At 32.4% G+C, this 13,252-nt stretch overlaps 1 pseudogene; it reads right to left on the reverse strand.

Annotated features, from left to right (window-relative positions):
* Positions 1 to 831: 831 nt before the first annotated feature.
* On the reverse strand, positions 832 to 2,682 carry LOC107956750 (L-ascorbate oxidase homolog; annotated as a pseudogene).
* Between the last annotated feature and the right edge of the window lie 10,570 nt (positions 2,683 to 13,252).

The following is a 13,252-nucleotide window of genomic DNA, read 5'->3' on the forward strand; positions in this document are numbered from 1 at the left end:
AATGCAAAACTGAAAATAACCTAAAACCTAAGAAAAGGGAAAAACTAAAACGTGAAACTATAAAGAAAATTATACAATATGAAAAGTTGTCCATCGCAAGTGTTAATGAGTCTATTTATAGAGTTATGGTTGTCGTCGTCCAAACACCCTAGGTCAGATGACTCTCTCGTGTTTAATATTTGATTGTGCAAACCAAAACACCCCTGACTCATAAGTATTTATCATATAGGACCAGTGTCACGACACACTAGTGCTTGTGTCGCGACATCGAAGGTAGTATGCTCATACTTACGGTAACTTTAGGGGTATGTCCCGACATCCTATAATTCTCTTTTGTAATTAACAGAGATATATTTTGGATTTTTAATGAATTCGTTGAAAATTATCCAGAAATTCTTTTTACGTTTAGGAAGAATCCTAGCGTCCAAAAATTAAAGTAATACAGACTTGATCGGTACTTCAGATTTTTTTACTTTCTCTGAAAATTACATTAGAAATCTACATAAACAAGAATGTTAGCTAAAGTTAGTTAAAATGAGAAATCAATTTCACATATGAATTCTATTTAGGACAATATCCTATCCATAACTAGAGGAATTGAAACTATATAAACAGAATAAGGAAATTATTATATACATGGCAGTTTTCTACTCGAGTTTTTTTAACTCAACTGCTGCGGGTGTACTTCATATTAATCTTCCTATTTATTCTTCACTGTTTCTATAAAATATTAGCATACTACGAGTTATACAAAGGTAAAAACAATGGATGGAGTTCCCTAGATACTTGAAATGGAAATGGAACTAATATTTATATGGATGATTGATGACTTCAAACGTTGCATGGTTGAGGCTTTGGCATGCTTTCCATAATTCCGCAAAGCGGTGAGTCATCAGGCATGTTGTACTCATCCTTAAGGGAATGTGCAGAGGAGAGAACGCTAACATAAAGTTGCTGCCCAAGGTAGTGCTTGTCCCATATCTCATACCTGATGTTCCACATTCCACAGTTGTCAAAAGTGAGAAGGATAGTAGCCCAGGATTGTGGGAACACTTGAATAGTGTGCCTGCTAAATGCGTCAAGAAGTTTGTAGTTCTTTCTCTTCTCAGGACTTCAAGTTCCAGTCTCGATGCTGAAAGGAGTGAGCCCCGAAACATAGTTTAGTTGAGCTTTGAAAGAAAGAAAAGAAAGAAACTAATTATGTACGAACTAAATTATTAGTAAGTAGTGCCAACACTTACGCCACTGCAAAGAATGAATAGCCAGACAAGTGCCATGATTGAATGGCATTTTCATGATTCTCGAAGATGATTTCTATAAAATCTCGATATGTGAAGTTGAGAATAATAGGATCTAGAGTGATTTTTGATATCTCAGCTGGTGGGTCGTCAACAATGTTATCATACTTGAAAACCTTATCAGCAATGTTATAGTATTCCGCAAGTTTTAATGGAGTGGATGGCTCGACATACGAGACTCCATTAATGGCATATCGGAGTTTGTCATTTAATTTACCAGCAGTGTTAATCAGTTTTATGGTACGAGTAATGTTAATAGAACCATAATGGTAGGAGCCTTGAGGATTAGGCCTGGCAGCGCTAGTAGTGAGATTCCAACGGAAGGTACGAAATTGATTGAATGACCAAGCCCAACTTGTAGGTGGTGGAGGTAGCTTAGATGAAGCCACTCCCTTGCCATTTGTGTAGCGGATGATGCCGGTGGCAGTAACCATTTGCCTTGTAAATCGGGTAGAGGCCACAACATAGTAATCCATGGGTTCTTGGTTGGCCGTCACAAGCACACTATAGCATTGTCCAACATGCAAGGGAGTCGTACATAGATTGCATTGTGTGGGAACCCTCCATCTCAACCAGTCTCATGTTGTTGCCTTGAAACCGTATGTTGAGAGCTGTTTTGATTCCAACATTGCAAATTTTATACTTATAGGTCTTTCTAGGCTCCATGGTGAAGAGAGGTTCATCTTTGCCATCACCTTTTGAAACTTTTCCATTAATGTGGACACCGTCACATCTACCAAGGTTTCGACCACTATCTAGGATTTTCTTGAGTGCAATGTGTCCTTTGCTAAACCAGTCACCTGCCAGGATGGTGTAATCATCAGCTGGATCATCGCATGGGACTGGAATGAGAAGTCAACTATTAATACGAAGGCCACCAAAACCTCCAGCTGCCTTATGCATAGCTATCACGGGGTAATACATGTAGCTACCGATTTGGTCCTTTACCTGAAAGCGATAGGTGTAATTCGTCTTAGGGGGAATGGGGTAGTTGGTTCCAAGCACACCATCCTGCCACGAGTTCTTCCTATGTTGTATGCCATTCCTACAACAAGTTCCATCATATAAAATAAATTCTCCATTAAATAATCAAATAAATAAAAAGAATATTTTATCATCAAGTTACTTACCATGTCAAAAGGAATGGCACATCAAGATAATTGAAGACATTGATGACAATGTTGTTGTTGATGGTAGAGTTGATATTTGGTCCGGGGAATTGATTGTTGATTAGAATGCCTTGTTGGGGGGTGCCCAAGGGTGAGATTGAACCGTAGGTGACATTCCAAGTAAAGAAAAGGTAAGGATCACCACCTTGGACAAGCAGCGGTGGTCCTGCTGCCGAGAGGCATAACAATAATGGTAACATCACTCTTCCACCCATTGCTTTTCTCTCTTAGCTTGAATTTTTTATAATAACGTCTTTCAGATGAAATTTCTGAGCTACAACTGCTTAAGATCCTCTAGTAGAGGCATTGATACGAGAACTACATCGGTTTATAGGGTAGTACCATTTATAGAAGGGAATCCGTTCCCATACCAATTATTTTCCTCTATTCGACTACTGCAAATTTCCATGTCCTTAATTACTCTCTATCCTTACTTTACGCCCTTCCTCTCGTTGAGAAAGGATTGTATAAAATTGTGATTTTACATCATCCCAATCTCTTTCGAATGGGAGAATGACAAATCGGATTTTTCTTCTTAATTTTCAGTAATTTTCTCCTGAAAAAATTTAAATCCGACTAAAAATGTTAAAAATTAGAAGGAGAAATCTGATTTGTAATTTTCTTATTGGAAAGGGATAAAGATGATGTGGAATCATAGTTTTATACAATCCCTTCTCCTCTCCCAGCCCCGCCCAAAAAAAATTAAATATTTCAAAATTTATTATTCAATGTTACTATTTTGATAAAAAACTATTTCATTAAAGAATAAAAACAATAAAAAAACTTCTAATAAAATATCAAGGGTAACTTTCTAAATAAATCATCTTTATGTGTTGTATTTTTTTAACAATTCTTATTACTACTTGTGAATCTTCCAAATCTTAAATTCGGAGAATAATACATGCTTAAGTGTGTTCAAGCTTAACCTTAATGATTGTTGCAATAATAATGTCAAAGTAAATTAAAACCCAATCAACAGTTTTATGTATTAGAATTTATTGACTATTTTAGATAGAATCATGTTTATTTTATGAGTTTTTACAAGTAGTATCTCTTCCATGAGAAAGTTTGGCTTTGTTGTCATATTTGTTAGAGCTGAGTTGTTGTTTAATTTGTTATGGTGAATTGCAACTTATATAAACAAGTTACAACTGGAAAAAAGAAACAAGTAACACAACCAATCCTACATGTGTTAGGCCTTGTCTAATAGAAATCTATTATAATTTGCACAATACAAGAGATTATTTAAGCTCAATTTCACTTACACTCATTGCAACCTCACTCCCATACAATTATAGTGATTAGACTCTTCACACTAATTCTTTTATCAAAGAAAGCTTAGTCAAAAGTTGATAACACAGCTTGAATACTCAATAACTTCACTCACTACCTCATAATGAACATATTGAGCTCTCTTAATTCTACACTAAAATTCCACTGACTATTGTTCCTCAAAATAAACATATTGAATTTTCTTAATTTTACACTAAAATTGTATGTATGATATTTAATATATAGCTACTTCAATCTTCATGAATTAAGCTAGTTTGACGAGAATAAATCCATTAGAGTTTTGATCCAAATCATCACCATTAATATTGGGATATTGTAGAAACTCTTTTGATCACATATTTGTTGTCATATTTAAAATTAACTTCACGAATTTGAAAAATAAAATATTTTTAATTATGATTATATATGATATTTACATTAAAAAAGAGAGTGGCCACTAATTTTTTTATATGTGCAATCAATCACCTATAAAATCACTTTTATAAAAAAAATTGAAAAAGTTTTTAAAAAGAAAATATTGGGTCTACTTTAAAATTAAGGGAAAATGAATTCTCAAGTGAGAAGGTTTAGTTTCTTTATGACGCTCAAAACTTGATACCTTATTAAATACATCTTGTCTTAAATTTAAAAAATACAAAATTATATTTTGGCATTTAAATATTATGGGATATTTACAAGGCAAAACTTATTTTATTTTATTTATTTTCGAGCAAATCCATGTTAGAATCAAAATTACCCCATGATATCCTTCAACATAAAAGCATTGTGGTCTTTTTCTAAAGAAAATTAACATTTTGAATTTACAAATCCGAAAAGGGTATTTCATTTTTAATAAAGGTCGATGAAATCCCATTCAAAGCAACGAAGAACTTACAACCTAAATTTATTTGGAATATTTCCTTATACACTTCAAAATTATTTAATATTTATGTGTGCATTATATGGCAAATAATTAAATTGGAACATTTCAATGGTTGCATGGGATTTGACATGACTAACCAAACATAGTCATTAAAAAATCAATTTTTTTTGCTAACCCCCCCTCAATTTTCACGTATATTAAGTGGTATTGTTTCAGGCTAAAGTGAAATTCTAAGAAAATTCAAAAATGAGACCACTAAAGAGAATTTTTAAAGGAATTATAATGATATATAGTTGGAAATCAATGAAGTATATTTTGGATGTGGAATTGTAGAAAAAAAAAGACTAAATTGAAAAGTTGGAAGAGTATGAGGACTTAATTGTAAATAAATTATTGTTGATGATCAATTCTTGATATTAAGTTGACATGGGATATGTGATAACTCTTGAAAATAGTTATTTTTTATGCCCTTAGGCTTAGTTAATTACTTTTACTTAGGTGACTTTAGTTGCATTTTAGGATATTGCTTTAGTATTTTTAGAGCATTGCATTAAAGAGCTTAATTTGTGCTTAAGTGTTACTACATGTTGCTTTTAATTGCCTGTGGGGAGGACTTGCTTGGTGATGGACCTACCTTAAAAGGTCAAACCAATAAAATCAAAAAGGGGAACCCTAGAAAAAGGAGAGTTTTTGATAGAAAGATTAGAGGAGCACCTTTTAACAGAAAAGAAAAGGGAAGGACCAAGAAGGAAGGCGGTTGAAGAAGGAGAAAATAATTGCATTATCTTTAGCAGCAATAAGACATTGCGCTATTGGTGTTAAAAGTTGGATAGGCAAAAGCTATCATCTTAGATTTTCTCCTTTGATTCCTACGTATTTCTTTAGAACTTATTTCTTAAAGATGATGTTGATTACTGCATTAAACTTGAACTTGATTTGCCTAGCTATGAGCTAAATCTTTTAGGCTCGGGATTACTCTGTTGATCTTTTAATTTCTATTAATGTTTACAGTTTATGTTGGAATTATTTTGTTGTTTTATTCAATGGTATTTCATGTTATATGCAGGTTGTGCATTGACGAATGTGCAGCAGGTTATTAAAGATAACTTAATTTCGATAGGGTTAGGTTAACTTAATTTCGATAGGGTTAGATTAACTAGATAGACATTGGATAATATGGGTGAATGATAGACTATTCATTCATAGCAACCTCTAGACATAGAGCCTTGCCTCCTAGAAAGAAGGTAGAAAATATTAGTGGTAACAGAACTCAAGTCTATAGACATATAGTGCTTTAGAGGAGGTAACCCAAGGTTTTTCTCTCGAAAGAAGTAGACTACTATAGAAACCTGTCGAGCAGTAAACTATTCAAGACTTTGTTGTGGCATTAATAGTTAGAGAAGGTAAATGCATCAATAATCCCAACCGTCCTAATCAACATTGCAATTCCTTAATTTTCTTTTCTATAGTGGTTTTGTCATGACATTCTTGTTTAGTTTAATTGTTTTGTTTGCACATTTTATATGGTATCATTCTTTTATTTTGCCACTACATTCTCACTATTATTTTTCCTTAGCATTAATCAAGCCTAACTCTAATAACTCGACCAAACTATATCTATCCAATCCTCGTGGGAACGATACTCACTCATCACTTTATTACTTGTTCGATGTGTATAATTGCACAATCCGCATATCATATTCACTAGCGACAATATGTATTTGTATCAAGAAGAAAAATTGGACTAAATTTAATAAAATGAAAAGTACAAGTACCAAATTATAAATTTTCCATTTTTAGCCTATAAATGATTAAAATGTATTTCTTGCATGGTTGGATAGTATTATAAACCTTTATAATCTTATGTGGCGATTTAAAGTGTTACATGCATATTGGAAAATATTAAGTGAAGTGATAAAAGAAAAAGACTAAATGTAACACCCCTTACCCGTATTCGATACCGGAATAGGGTAAGAAGCATTACCAAAACACATACACTTGTAAATGTATTTAACCAAGTTATAAAATTTCATCTAAATTAAAACTTTCAAAATTATTTAACGTACAATTCAATGTCATTAAGTTCAATACTAATATGTATTTACCATTCAACTCAACGTATATCGATTATATCATTCATTAACACATCTATGAAATTCTCAATTTTGCAATGAAAATATCACTCTAGCTTAAATAACATCAATTCAACACATCATCCCCTTTTTCGTCATTTACCCTTCAAGTATGAACTTACTATTTCATTACCTTTCCACACCCGTTCCTATGCATAATACACAAAACATAAACATATCAATACAATGCATAACTTATAAGTTTAACGTGGCATAATTCAGCCACAACTTGGCCAAAGCCTAAGCATATACACCAAACATGTTAGCCAAATAAACATATAGCATAAGCATTATAAGTATGGATGAGCACAATATTTATCATAAATAATTATACTCATAAATTATCATCAAGTATCATGATATTACTTTCTTCTTTACTTACTCTCTTACTTGTTTACTTACTTGCTCACTTAAATAACTCATGATTATAACTTACTCCTCCCTTGCTGAAATTTCTTTCTAAACTGATAACTGAGATATTCTTAACCCTTATAACTCACTTGAATCTATTTATTATGATTTTACCTGAACTTTCATGTAATATAGTCTATTTACTAGCCCGTTGAACCACTTGGAATACTAAGGATACTCGGGTCTCCTGTCTGATAATAATATGCCAAAACCATGTCCCAGACATGGTCTTACATGGGATGTTTCCTATATTGCCAATGTCATATCCCAGATATGGTCTTACATGGGAGTTCTCATATCGGTGCCCATGCCATGTCCCAGGCATGGTGTTACAGGGGACCTCTCATCTAGGTGCCAATGTCATGTCCCAGACATGGTCTTGCGTGGGACCTTTCATAACCTCATTAATGCCAATGCCATGTCCCAGACATGGTCTTACATGGGATCTCATTCTTTTAATGTCATGACATTTGTATCAGATACATTCCTAATGTTTCAACAGGACTTTTTATCACTGATTCTCTGTCATCTCGTACTTGAGTCAACATTAAATAATTTCATGAAATAAGTACATAATTGCTGGAAAATAACAACATTAATAATATTTATTGAAATATTGCATTTATTTACCGTAAACTTACTGACATGTGTTAATTCATAAACCATTAATGACATTACTTCATGCCAAATTATATACCAAATATACCATACATACATACATACTATGAAACTTTATTTTTCTACATGAGCTTAAACCATGACCAATAATGCACAAATATAAGCATCATTTATATTTCATCATTTATCAATTATAATCGAGCATATGACCAATTATTCATGAACCATTCATATATTTTTCCAATTTTCCTCCTTCTCCTCTCCATTTCACAACCTTAACGTGTATAACACACTTAAACAACATTATTCATACTTTCAGTATTTTCCTGTATGTAAATTTAAGCTGTTTATCTGAGTCAGAGTGACTAATTTATTTATATCTCGAGCTACAGAACTCAAAATTAAGATCTGTTAATTTCCTTGGAACTAGGCTCACATATCTTCTTACCATAAAATTTTTAGAATTTTTACCTTATCCAATAAATACATTTTATTCTTTAAAGTTCCCCATGTTTCACTGCTCGATAGTTCTAACCCCTCTTCACTAAAAATTAATTATTTCATTGTACAGAATTCAGATAATGTTCTCGTTTGTTTCTTTTGAAAATAGACTCATTCAGGATTATAATAATATTAATTTTAGCCCATAATTGTTTTTGTAAAATTTTTATTGATTTTCCAATGTCCAAACAGGGGATTTCGAAATCATTCTTGCCCTATCACACTAACATTCAAATAACTCATAATATAAAACTCTTTTTCTTTCTCTATATATTTTATGTGAAAATAGGTTCATTCAGATTTAATTTCATATATTATTCAGCCTCTAATTCAAAAATCACCATTTTTGGTGATTTTTCAAAGTCACACAACTATTGCTGTCTAAACTGTTTTGTTGCTAAATGTATTCTACCATAATTTCACTTTTTAACTAATCAAAGTCAATTTCTCATCTTTCTTGATTTATAATAACACATTTAACTTATTTAAAACTCACATTATTCAATTTAGTACAAAAATCATACTTTTGTAAAATTATATTTTTGCCCCTAAAGTTTCACAAAACTATGATTTTGCCCTTAAGCTCATAAAATAATTTTTATTCAATTTCCTTACATTTTTGGCCTAGCCGAACCATTTTATGACTATAGCAATCCACAATTCTCACTTAATCACACATTTACACACATTTTTATTACTTTTACAAACTAGTTCTTTTAGATATTTTCACCGAAAATCACTTAGTAAAAATCGTTTACTACACACCAAACATTCATATTCTACCATTAAACATGAAAACACATGCATCTCACATATGGTTAAATTTTAAAATCTCAACCCTAGCTCAAGTAAATGATAGAAATAGAGAGATCGTGTTACGAGGACTTCAAAAACGTAAAGAGCATTAAAAATTGGGCAAAAAGGGACTTACTATTGAGCTTGGAAGCTTGAAAACCCTAACCATGGCTTTCCCCTTGCTATATTTGGCCAAGCTAGAAGATGGACAAGGGTTTTTGGCTTTTATTTTGTCTTTTTGTCCATTTAATTACCAAATTCCCAAAATACCCCTAACTTAAAAATATCCTATTTATCTCATGTCTATTTTTGTCCATAATTTAACCAACGGTCTAATTACTATTTAAGGACCTCCAATTTAAAATTTCATAATAATTAGACACCTTTAACATGTAGAACTCAACTTTTGCACTTTTTACAATTTAGTCCTTTTGACTAAATTGAGTAACGTCGAAATTTTCGAACGAAATTTTCGTGAAATAATTCCATGAAATTTTAGACCATAAAAATATAATAAAAAATAAAGTTTTCCTCGTCAAATCTGTAGTCCCAAAACCATTGTTCCCACTAGGCCCAAATTCGGGCTGTTACACTAAAACTGTAAATTTTCCATTAAAAGATATTTTGAGACTTCTCATGAGTATTATATTGAAAATTATAGAATTTTTTATATGTGTAGAGATGAGATTTGTTGATGGCCATAGATTTGGAAATTTTAAAGTATGAAAAAATGCGAGTCGTTCATTTAAATTTTGTGTTGACTTTAACTAGCTTTTTGGTAAAAGAAGAAAGAATAGATGAATAGCCTTCATATTTTCCCTTTTTTTTGTCATCCCGCTCTATGGAAGAAGAGAAATTTTTTCTCTTTAAGTTTTCTCATCTTTTCTCACCTCTCACCACGAGGTTGTCACTACCCAAGTTGTTTTCTTATTAAGATCTTGTATAAAACCTTTTTTAAGCTTGATTCTATCACACCTTCATCATTGGACGCAAAAGCTTTCAAGAGCTAGAGAGTGAAAGCTTAAATTAGAGTGAGAAAGTGAAGAACAAAGGTAAGAAACTGTATTTTATTGTCTCTACCATGATTATCTAAGGTTACTAAGCGTAATTTCTTCATGATCATAATTTTTGTATTTTATGTGTTACACATTTTGAAGAAAATAGTTGATAAATGGATGTTGGAGTTTTAAGTAAGAAAAGAGAGGTCTTGGACTAGTAGAGTAGAGGATTTTGGTGCCTTTCTCATTCAAAGAAATGTAAGCATTCAAGGAACCATTTTTACTTTGTTTATGTTAAAATTGATAATATTTAGAAGTAATGGTTCAATGTCAATATAAGAATTAAATGCTAATGTACATAAGACAAAGAAATTGTTTAATGAAGATGTAAGTATGGATTAATATGAATACGGGGTTTTATTGTGCTTCATAAGCATTGAGGTGATAAATTGCCTTACATAATTGTAACAACCTTTACTCGGTCCAACCGTCAGACTTGAGGTACGAAGTGCTACAATTAAATTTGGAACAAAACACATTCAATTTACATCGATATTTTCAAATCAACATGGAATTTCTTCATAAATACACAATTAACATTCACATTAAACATGAATCATACAATGATAAACAATTCAATGCATAATTACCAAATATAAATTTTTTTGTTGGGCCTTATACAATCTTACATATGCTTTAGTACCAACCTAGAATTTAAATAGGACTAATTTGTAACTTTTTCAAAATTACAGGATCAATTATACAAAATAGGGGTCACACTACCATGTGTCCAGACCATGTAACTCTCTGAAGCCGTGTGGACTAAACTACAAATTTCATCAAAAGTCACAATGTCGTATGGCTGGGCCGTGTAACAAACTGAGACCGTGTGAAACCTAAATGACCAAATCTATAGTACTCACACAGGCGTGTGGCCAGCCTGTGTGACAATCAGGAATCGAGTGGTTCTAATTCATCTTATTAACTAGTAGACACACGGTTGTGTCACCAGCGCGTGTGTGACATGCAACCATGTGGACAGACCGTGTGGTACAAAACATGTCATTATATGTCTATTTCAAGTCAAGACAACCAAAGGCTCAAATGATATATATAAGAACATTCAAACCTACACAAAAACATTCCAAAATATGTCCAATTATGCATTCAACCAATATGCCACAATTGGCACCACAAACACAAAGATTACATAAAACTTTACTAGTTTTTCACACCATTCAAACAAGACATTAAAATATCCAACATTGACCATTATGCATGCATATGTACCTTTAATTTCAAACCATGCAAACTCCAAGATGCTAGCACAAGTTAGATCCAAATATCACCATTCAAATGAATATAAACTCTCAACAAGACTTATACTCTAATCATATAGTCATCAAGTACAAGTATTATATGCATATCATAACCATTAACCAAAACTTACACTACCAAATCACCTTCAAAGCCAAGCAAACCTATCGATCCAAACATAATATATCAACCTATGGAATAATAAAACTTAACTATTCATTTGGCTCAAACATGGCTTACCAAAATTCTAATTTACGCACACTTATGAACAACTTACCAAATCATCCCTAATAAATATCATCATTAGACAAAACTTATAATCATTCAAAATAATATAAGTACAAATCCAATCCTAATTACATGTCACATAACCGAGTCTGGAACAATTAAAAGACTAGCAAATTAGAGGTTGGATAGTTTGAGCTCCGAATTGATCCAACTGATGCATTCCACAAAAATAACCTATACAGAGACAGAAAAGCAAAAAAGATAAGCATTATAAATGCATAGTAAGCTCGTAAGAAATTTACACAACATACATTAACCTTAAAATAATTCAATCAATTAAATCAAATCGGTATTCAATGTGGCATCCTTTTACTTTCATATTCATTTCCATAAAAGGACCAAATTAATAGTTTATTCAAACATCAAACCTTTATAAAACAACTCACATATATAAGTACAAAAATTCAATATAGCATTGTAACATCCCTAACCTGTATCCATTGTCGGAACTGAGTTACGGAGCATTACCAGAGTTTACAATTCAAACGGACAGAACATTTCATCTCATATCAATAAGCATATTAAAACCAAGTCAAATCATACATATTGTCTTTTATATGAGCCCTTGAGGCCCTAAATATACGTTAGAAACAAGTCAGAACTAAATCAGAAACTCAAAGAATTTTTCAGGAAACAAATACTATTTTCAACACTGTAGGGGTCACACTGTTGTGTGGGCATTCGAAGTAGGGACACACGGTCGTGTCCCAGCTTGTGTTCGTGCCCATGCAACTCATTGACATCACATAGCCAAGCCACACGCCCGTGTGCTAAGCTGTGTAACAGCCTGACTTGCAACCCTTTGAAAGCTACAAGGGACACATGCCTGTGTCTCTACTCGTGTGGACAAAAGTAGGCCATTTTACAAGCCATTTTTCTCACCCAATTTGCCATGTACCTATACTCAACATTGCACATACTTACAAGCCATAACAAGGCATCCAAGCATAAACAAGTCATATACACATGGTACAACATCATACAACCAATATGCCCTTAGGCACCTCAAATGACAACATTAAAAAATATATTAACATGTACTCTATTTGGCCAAATAATCAACTAACTACTAAGCATATTTGCATCAATTCATGTCATTTAGTTTACATATCAAACTTCTCAATTGGTACCAAATATGCCATTCTAAACTAGCACCAAGTTACCATATAAGTCATGTATACTATAGTACCAATTCACCACAAATTCATCATATCACAAAACACATTCAGCTATCATTTTACCTTTCATTATTCAAACACAAAACAATCTACACATCAACCATGTCAATGCTACTTATATGCATACCAAAATATGCCAAACACAAGCCAAATCAAATGGCCATATATATAATAAAATATATAGGCCAAGATTAGCCAAAATACCTATACATGTCATTATAACCAAAATTAAACAACTGAAAGTACCAAAAGAGCCGATGGATAGTGTGATGTAGCTTTGACAAGCTTCCAACCTAAACGAGCTTCCGATCCACTATAAAACATGGAAAATAAAACAAAGTAAGCATTTAATGCTTAGTAAGTTTGTATATCATAGAACATAAATTACCATT

Source organism: Gossypium hirsutum, chromosome D08 (genome assembly GCF_007990345.1).
Source record: "Gossypium hirsutum isolate 1008001.06 chromosome D08, Gossypium_hirsutum_v2.1, whole genome shotgun sequence".
Lineage (NCBI taxonomy): Eukaryota > Viridiplantae > Streptophyta > Magnoliopsida > Malvales > Malvaceae > Gossypium > Gossypium hirsutum.